Below are 10223 nucleotides of genomic sequence, written 5' to 3'. Positions count from 1 at the left end.
ACCAATTCAACTAGCCACTATCTTATCTGTCTCAGGTCAGGTCAAAGGCATGAGAGAAGTGCTGAACAGCAGTTTGTAAATTTCCACACAGAGATGAGCTCTCATAATAATACAAAGAGAGTACAGTACATATATTAAAGACAGAATAATATATTAAAGACAGAATAGTATAATAGTGTAATTTCCTCCACACTTTCCTAACAGAGCTAAACTCAAAGTGATGCAGCGGTTAGGCTCATAGAGTCTTTATAGCTGTGTCCCGCAACGGCACATGTGCAGTGAAGTATTTTGAAATTTTCGGGACCGACTCGACTGACAGAGCACTTAGGTTTACACCTAGTTTCTCCCTTTTTCTTCCTTTTTAGCTGCGACCAGCATGAGCCTCAAACTGGTGTTGTATGTGTAAAACGCATCAACATATTATCAAAGTGCCTCATATCTTTTCATTGTACGCTAGCTATTTAATTAAGTAAGTTGTAATACTATCTGTTGCAGTGAAGGGAGGTGACATGATCTCCATGATCAGAAACACACGTGAATGGTCACAGATGCTTGGGGCCACATCCATCCTGGTTATACGGCCCCCAAATTTATTACATTTTCCTTAAAGCCTGATGAGCTCAGGAGCTCTCAGGCTATGTCCTACCAAAATTTTCACTCCATTCCATATTATGACAACGATCAATCATTGGTATTCCAGTATCCAGAGCTGTTTCAAATATGTATTTAATTGCTTTGTGTATTTTGCTATTTGTACTTCAGAAGTGAGAAGAATTTGCTATATTCTGGCATACTTAACATTTACATAATGCACTCTTGGAAGACTAGCCCAATGGACTAAAAGAGATCCAAATAAACTCAAACTTCTGGACTGTTCTGCTAGACTGATGAGACTATTCAATTACAAAAATATTCAACTAATCACAAACAGGCCTAATTGGTCTCCATCAAAAGGCCTTGGCAATGACAAGTAATGTTTGACAGTGTGGGCCTGTTTATAAACCAATAAGCACATTTATGGACACAATATTCCAGTATTCTAGTCTTATTTTGACAAGTTAATAAATGATTTGCAATTATGTAAGAGCCCCATAGAATTTCACTCTGTACATTAGACATTTCTGCCAAAGCCAATTTGCATATTTGTGCATGTAGAACTTAATATTTGCACGATGGATGTATTTGGAATGCAGGCTATGTAAGCCATTGGAGATTAGACTATATGAATATCACAGAAGCCAACACAATGGTATGTTTTAAGCTAAATTTTTCAAGCTAGCAGAAAGTTGAAAGGGCTACAGATATTTTCCCATTAACATTCAAATCTCACTGTTTCAACCATAGACTGTAAAAAAAGATGGATGTAGTGAGTGTGATGTCACCCATAGGTTTCTGAAGGGCCGTTTTGAAGCCTGGAGATTGGGTTCGGTTCACGGTCGCCATATTGACATTTTTGTGAGCAAGAGCATCTAAAGCGAAGCCGGGGGTTGTCCACAGAGCCACAGCTCCTCCTGCTATTGGCCCGTAATCGGCAGCCTCTCGATCACTGGACAGGAGACCTGTCAATTACTAGGAAAACAACCCCATTTTATATCCGTTATATACCATTAATGGCACAATTATTTAGAAAAAAAAAAAAAAATCCTGTTTGTGTGTCTTTACCATCAACTTTGTACATCATCAACATGTATCATTTTCAAAATTATGTGTAACAGCCATGATCTAGGAAGTCCACATATGCTGCGTGCAAATCTTATGGAGATTGGATGAACTTTGTAGAAGAAATAGTAAAAAAAAATTAAAAATGGTTGAAATAGTACCATGGCGGAAATGAAAACCATTATGTGCAATAGAGTTGTCTGAGGAAAATGAAGGAATCTGAGGAAAAAATTGTTGATTCTGCACTATACAGTTCAGGAGTTATTGTTGTTGTTGTTAGAAGTTGCTTGTTATACCGCCACCATCTGGCTGATTGGTGTATAGATTTTTTTGTTTTTGTTTGGATGAGCAGTGTGGGAGGGTTGACACTTATCCACCAAATCTGGTTGCTCTGGGACTTAGAGTTTCTGAGTCCCAGATTATTTTGAGGCAGAAAAACAAGAAGCACAAGAAGCGGAAGACAAATCCTAACAAAAACAACATGGTTCCAGCACCTGCAGTGCTTGGACCCCTAACAAGAACACAGAATGGAAACATCTGCTCAGTACTCTCTGAACCTGCGATATTAGCTTTCCCTGTGTGCTTCTGGGGGGTGATAGATGAAGAAAGTAGGGGAGCAGTTAAGCAGATGGGAAATTAATGAACTACTGACATGGACAAACTCCACTTGTCTTTCTGTTTTCCTGTGTTGTCAGGTGAAGCTATGGAAATTAGTATGGATGCAGCTACTGCCAGGGGATATGTTCCTCTGGCACTCTACACATACTGATTGGACGTGATGGAGACAATGTTTGGGCTGACATCATTTAACTTTAGCACGCATGACCTCGCAGACTTACAAGTTTCCATGAGCAGGGTCAAATGGACCCTCACTGAAATCAATGGAAATTCTTCATTAAAACGGCCCTTTGTCTTCACCTTTATCTTCAACTTAATGACATACATTATACATTTGCCCTGTAGACATGGTATAATGTTCTAATTATGTTTATTTGTCATTTCAGATGGGCTTATTTAACTCTTAGAAACGTATTCAGGCTCCTTTTTTTTTTCTTTTTTAAATACATTGTTTGATCATAACAGTGATTTCTACATGGACCTGAATACAATTTTGTAGGAAATTTTCAAACTGGCTGCTGTATATGGATGCAACATGCTTTTTAACACAGCATATATATATATGTACACACACACACACACACACACACACACACACACACACACACACACACACACACACACGTGGTATATGCTTTCTAATATTGAAGAAAACTCAGACTCTAGAGCAAAATATTGCAGGGTGTTTTGTATATTTCATGAATAAAGCACTGAAAAGCCATGGTCCAATGATAACATGTAAATATGCTTTTTTAGAAAGATTCCCGGAACTGTTGCAGTCTTTTTTAAAAAGCCTATGACAACACTCACAGTGTTATGTGTACACACACAGCCAGTAGTCAGTAGTGCACATGTGTCCCATAGGAATCGATATATTAAAAAAAATGGAAGTCAACGAAAAAACAAGATTCTTATTCACTCAGCATGCCTCCTCAACTCAGCATGCCCAACTGAAGACACCTTCCTCAGGCTGTCGTCAGTCACAACCCATAAAAGGCAGACGAGAGGAAGAGATGGGATTCTTCTCATGAAACAAAACAAGGAAATAAAGTTCTTCAAGATCAGCGCTTACATCTGGCCAGAATAAAGAGGTATGATTTACCTCAGAGATACAATACTGCAATGATGCACATTAATTGATCATTCTTGTATCACTTAGGCCTATGGTCCTCCAAGCCATTTATGCCAGTTTTTTCAGTGAAGCTATTTGTACATCTTGAGTGATTGTCACTGTGGTCTGTAATATTTACATAATTACAATGTGAAAGACAATGCTTGGGGTTCAAAGCTTTGTTTAGGTGAACACTGTTTACAATGGTAATCGGCACCTGGATTTGTATGGTGGTTTATGAGGGGAGTCAGTGAAAACTGCAGTAATAACGATACTTAGCATGTAAATTTACTGGTGCAGCATTGACCTGTCAGTGGTAGAATTCTAACAACAGGGTCAGGTGTTTTTCATTTAAAGAAAGCAGCTGTTTGCTGTTTCTTGAGATTCCCAAACAGTATATTTGGTGGGCAAAGCAAACACCATGGTCAACAATTAGGAGACGATTCTTCTGTCTTGAAACCTGGTGTCAAAAGACAACACCTGGGTTGTGCATAGCAACTGTCTAAGAAAGATCACATATGACTGAAACAGTGATTCTTCTATAAACCATGTGCAAGGGTAGGGTGTAGGATTTTCTTCTATTTGAAAACTGGTGCAAAGTCTGAAAAAAACTCAAATGGAGATAATAGAGATTAGGTTTCTTCACTTTACATATCATGTCTCGAATTTAAACTAATCTGTCCTCTGTCTACAGTCCACAAACGACAGGCCCGTTACACAGCCGTTAATATAGTGAGAATGGAAATGAAAGTGGAAGCCTACAAGCTTATTTTTTTGGAAAGATGATGATACTAGGCTATTAAAGATTGCATTCAAATTCATATTCAAAATAGTTTTTTAAATACAAAAGTGAGATGAACATAAAAAAGTATTGTATGCCCTCATTGCGTATATAATATTGCTAAGTCTATTATCTTTTTTTGTTATTGCACTTATGGGAGAGAAAACTAACTAACAATTACAAAGGAATTACAAGGTGCAAACATATTATTCTAGGCCTAAAAAACATATTTTAAAGTGCAAAATGCCTCTGATTGCCTGCAATGCCCCAAAACCTACTGTATGGCCACGCAGTAGCTGCACGGTATATGAGTCAGTGGGCCATATTCTGACAGATCAGGAGTGGAAAACATTTTGGGGTCTTCGTAAACCATGACTTTACATTACGAGGCCTTTGGACAATAATGCAGCTTTACTGCTAAAGCGCTATAGATAAACTGAGGAGAACACTCACTGTGACAGTGCCATGGTGACACCTTCAAAACAAATGTTTGGGTTATTATAGGGGGAATTTTGGGGCTTTGGTGTTGATATAAATGACTAAGCCCTTTGACTGCAGGGCAGTAAATGTAAAGTTAGTGACAGCATTATTGTTGTATAAAACTAGAACTTCAAATTTGTGATGAGCTAACCTATCAGAATGGTCAAAATCATAGCATACATTTTTTCAGGCATCATATATTTCTATTCATATTTTGGCTGACAAAAACTTAAAAAGCACAAATGGTATCATAATGAAAACTAAAAACCCACATAAGCTTGATTTACTGCACATTTGAAAGGTTGAATGGTATTGATAGATATAGATATCTTTATATATAGCCCTATAAATATGTATGCAATAACATTAAGAGGAATGGGATGCAAGCCTAGTGACAGCATGCACACTAATGATAGTATATTTCTTTCTTTGCCATATTTGTGTTTATGTTAAGAATGAATAACAAACATAACATAACATAACATAACATAACATAACATAACATAACATAAACATAACTCCTACAGGGAAGTACTTAGATGGTTTCATGAGGCCTCCAAGGTCTGACCTCTGACACAGGGTCATGTTTGTCAACTCTGACCCCGTATCCCAAATGCAGTCAGCACCAGCACAGCTTTTATATTGCCTGACCTAAAGTCAACTTCTTTGTTATTTTTTTGTGATTTATATGCATGTGACTTTAATGGTATCATGCGGTTAGCTTCTCACTAAACCTTCAACTAGATAAGCACAGCTGGTGTGATTTGAGGGCAACAGTTAGGTCTCAGTGGAGATGACATCACAGTGACATCATGTAAGTTCTGTAGGGTGGTCTAGTACAGTAACTCACCACTATTTCCATCTGGACAATAGAAAAACCTACATTACCTCCATCTTACACAGAGCATTACATCCCTTGGCCATATTTTACAAACCCCTTGTGTGAGATTTGACTTGACTGACCCATGGAGACGGCAGAAGGAGTGAGCTGAGGCAGTTGAGACAGGCCTGGTAGATCTCAGTGACTCATTCTCACCAGGCTCTGTTTTGGCTAGGCCCGGACAGACAAGGATGACAAAGCAGTGTAGAGTCCATGAGTCAGACATTGAACATGACATCAATGTATTCAGAAGCCTGAGCTCCTCACCACCTTTGGGTTATGCTCTTTAAGTCAGGCAGTAAGCACTGATGCCAGCAGCATCCTTCAGACTAAACAAGTAGAATAATGAATGTGTTATTTTGTCTAATGGAACATAGCTTTGACCCCATGAGTGGGGTATAGGCCTTTTGGCTGTAACTCAGAGTTGAGTTAAGGCTGCAGAGTGGGATTTAACTCTCCGTGCGCAGATATTTGCCTCAGACTTACCTCTTTTATATTTGTGCTGCTCCATGGGCAGCTATTATGCAAGGATGGGGTTTCCAGAGATGTTCTTCACATAAATTTGCAACTTAAGTCCTTGCTGGATGTGTAATATCTGCACTCTGAAGTAGTTGGAATGAGTTTAGCAAACCTAGTGTTTTTTTGTTTGTACTTTGTTTGTTTGTACTTTTCTGTGTAATCATAGTCGCTAATCTAAAATGAATTCATTCTTCTGACATCAATTCCGACAAGTCAGAATTCTGACTTTATTCTCAGAATTCTGAGATTCATGTAATCCTCTTCCATACAAGAAAAACCTTATTAAAAAAACAAAAATGGAAGAAACGTTCAAAGACGGATCCCCCACCAGGGATCAAGCGAGTCGGTCAAGTGAATAGACAGGTTTTGAGCTTGGATTTGAAGATTTGCAAAGAATTACCTTCCTTAATGACAAGAGGAAGTTTATTCCAGGGGTAGTGAGCTCTGTCGGAAAACACTCTGCTGCCTGCTGATTTCTTCCTGATTCCCAGGACAGTAAGGTAACAGTAAGGTCAGATAAATATAACAGCGCAAGCCCATTATATTTAATGATTTATACATTAGCAAAAGCACTTTAAAGTCATTGGGAGCCAGGGAAGGGAGGTCAAGATGGATATAATGTGATCAAATTTACTGGTTCTAGTTAATATTCTAGCAGCATTTTGTACAAGTTGGAGGTTTTTAATACTGGAGTTTGGTAGGCCAGAAAACAGGACATTACAGTAATTGAGTCTTGATGAAACAAATGCATGTACAAAGGTTTCAGCATCATTTAACAGAGGACAACATTTTGCAGTGAAAAATCCTATCTTGTTTGTTGGGCAGCAGCGCTCCCGGCAACCAGACGGTAGATAAAGCTCTACAGCAAAGTACTTGATGAAGTTTTGAACTCAATCAATCGTTATAATGGCAAAAACTAGGAAAATAAGGTTGAAAATAACCAGAATTATCCTTTAAGTCGCTTTATGTGATTTACCAGGGGAATGAGTGGCAATTGAAGTTGACGTACGTCTCCGGAGAGATGTCACATTTGGCAAAATACATATGTGTTGGAGGTCATATGCATCCCTTGCAAAACTCTTTCGGGTTTCTGTCCGCTGGCAAGGTATGAAATCGAGTGTCAGTATTGTACACTTGGACTTTGACACTTATTATCTAGAATGGTAGCATTTATTGTTTATTATGATTATGATTATGTTAACCAAACCTGTTCCTTTCTTCTTAGTACACTGCTTTGGATTTGTGTCTGCTGGCATAGTATGAAAACCACCCAGTGCCACGGTGTGAGTCAGGTTTTGTGGTATCAAGCCTGGTCTCTGTGGAGCATATCAAGCTGCAGTGCCCATACTCCATAATGGCTCCTGGTAATCACAGAGTTTTATTTGAAAGCGGTCTCACATTGCCTGAGACGATATAGGGCAGCTAGAATTTGTGTCTCCTTGTCCTCACCTGTATTTTATTCCCTCCCACAGATTCACTTCACACGGTAGGTCCAGTCCAGCAGAGGCCTCGTCGCTCGCTCACAGCCATATAGTACACAGTAGCAACAGCTGATGATGTCTGATGATGTCACCATGTACAAGATTCCACGGCTCTGTGTAATGCAGCTTTAACCAGACAAGAAGCTGGAAGGCTCCGCTCATTTCCCAGACATGCGAATGTGTTTGAAAGATTGTGGCCGGAGAGCCCTGTTAAAATTAATTAGTAAGTGCATTCAGTGAAAATAAAGTGGTCATCTGTCGGAATGAGTTGTTGCCGGTCTATTAGGTGAGGAATGTTGATGTGGGTGAAGTGTTGGGGGAAATGATGTGTCTGAAGTGATTTTTTACTGCTACAACTACTGTAACTGTAAACCTCAATAAATCATTGAAAAGGGGCACAAGAGTATTGATATTGCACTGGTACAGCTTATTCCCATACCTGGCAATATTATGTATCCTCTATTTCTTCTATAATCTATCCTCTATAATGTATTTGTGATTGCAGGATACTGTAAAAAGCAAGGGCAGGATTGTAATGTATGGAGTGTATGGGTGTTTATACAGAGATATTAATTTTGTCAAATATTTACTTGAGCTGTCACGACAAGAACGCGCCGCCTGTTTCGCCAGTGAGATGAAGGTACATTTATTGCATAATAGCTATCGTCATGGCATGCCTGGTCTCCAAGGTTTGTTGGCGGTCAGTCAAAGGGATTAGAATGAACACCTGCAGTTCCCGAGTTTATTTAGGCTTCAAACTTTTAGAACAGTCCTACTGCCAGATCAGGAATTGTACCTGGAAAGGGGATACGAAGCACAGGGCACATAGTTACCTGGAAGCAATACGCTCAACTTAAAACAGCCTGAGATCAGCTTGGAATCAGCTTATATCCTCACAGGCCAGCAGGCACAACATTTCTCACATCACGTCACTCGCATCGAGGCACTGCCAGTTCTCCTAGTTGCTATAAAGCATAGTCTTTCCCATGTCTGTTCTTTTTGAGTGGAAGCAGTTAGTCAAATTAAACACACAGCAGGGTGATTAGTATGTTGCGAGTTCATGGTGAGAAAACAAGCTGTAAACAATTCCAAATGTAGCAACATCCCATGGATTTTACAGGAACCATAGTTTCCATTTCCTCGGCCTGGACACCGGGTTTTACTGCTTGAGCTTCAGCCAAACTGACTGTTGCTAGACATTTTCTATCCTCATCAAGACAATGAAAAAGCCTGGGCTGTTGTTTTACCTTTTGTGTCAGTTTCAAAACCAAGCTAAGGTCCTTATCATTATACTCAAAATACACCGGCATAAGAATATTCTTTATTAAGCGATAGCATTCCTCTTGAACTTTATAGACTGTAGTAATATAGTAATAATAGCCCAAAACCATTCATATAATCATTGGAGAATTGACTTTTATTTGTTGCAACCACATAGGTGATTTATTTCAGTGACACACATTCTCCATGAAGAAGCTCAATGTATCGCAACCAATCTCCTCTTACAACCAAGTTGTCCTCTGCCCTAACTGTAACCCTAAGCCTAATAAAAGGTTGGTAGGACAGAAACCAACCATGTACACTCATAACCAGGTAATTCACTTTTTCAAAAACTTGCCCATGGGAGATGGTACCAATCACCTCTACCGCCTCTTCCCAAGAGCTGGGACTCTACTCACTAAAAATCAACTGTACACCCAGTCTGTATTCCTCCTCACCAGCCTCTACAGAACAGTCCATAAACCTACTACTGTTACAGTTTATCCCCATGCTATTATATTTGTTATTACCCCAGAGATATTTGCACAACCCTGCATGATTCATGATGCCTGCACAAGCTGTTGCACATGAAATCATTTTCAGTCTCAGGAATGTTTATGATGCTCATAACTATTTTCCTGCACCTCGTTTCAGGTGTCAGTATATACTGAGTTCCTGTGTAAGTTATCAGTGTATCTCTGCACCAGTGCTACCAGGACAAATCCCTGTCCCATTTTCTGTACCTCGCTAATAACTGAACATACAATCCATTAAATATACAGTAGGCTAGTTGAAATACATTTTCATGTAGGAGTCTGATAAAAAGGTAATGGGGGAATTTGATACAACTGTCTGAGGCATGTTAGGATGGCATTGTTTTGATGGTCAGTGTTTTGAGACGTTGATGCACAGGGTGTAGCTACTAAGATGGTGGGGCAGCCTTGATATTAGAGATATTAGAGAATAAAAGATGAAACTAATAGTGTCCATCATTATCACAAAACAACACAACTCACCCCAACTTCTTAAAAATGAGGGTCAGTTCCTTCTGATAGCATGTCCCCCCTCAATATAGGTGATTAGAGTGTCCCATCTGAGTCACACAACTAACTCCAAAACTGATAGCCATTCCCTCTTTCTTTGGCACTGACTATCAAAGAGGCTGAGTGTCCTGGCAAGGGAGGTACAAGTAGCTGCTTAACAATACAGAAACAAGAGATAAACAAGCCACTCCAGTCTGAAGAAGGCTTATTTATTCTTTGTGCAGTATTGTATTATGTGCTGCTCTCCTACCATGTCCCATAGGACCGTAGCCGACTAATGGCTTGTTGAACAGTTAGCTATGAAATTAGGTCATTCCCTGGGGTCTTGTCAATACATAATTAAAAGGACAGGATACAGACACACTACATGTGCTATCCCTCCTGCTTCAGA

The sequence above is a fragment of the Centroberyx gerrardi genome, chromosome 2 (assembly GCF_048128805.1).
Source record: "Centroberyx gerrardi isolate f3 chromosome 2, fCenGer3.hap1.cur.20231027, whole genome shotgun sequence".
In the NCBI taxonomy this organism is placed as follows: domain Eukaryota; kingdom Metazoa; phylum Chordata; class Actinopteri; order Beryciformes; family Berycidae; genus Centroberyx; species Centroberyx gerrardi.
The sequence above is the reverse complement of the archived record's forward strand: the minus strand, read 5'-3'. Positions refer to the sequence as shown.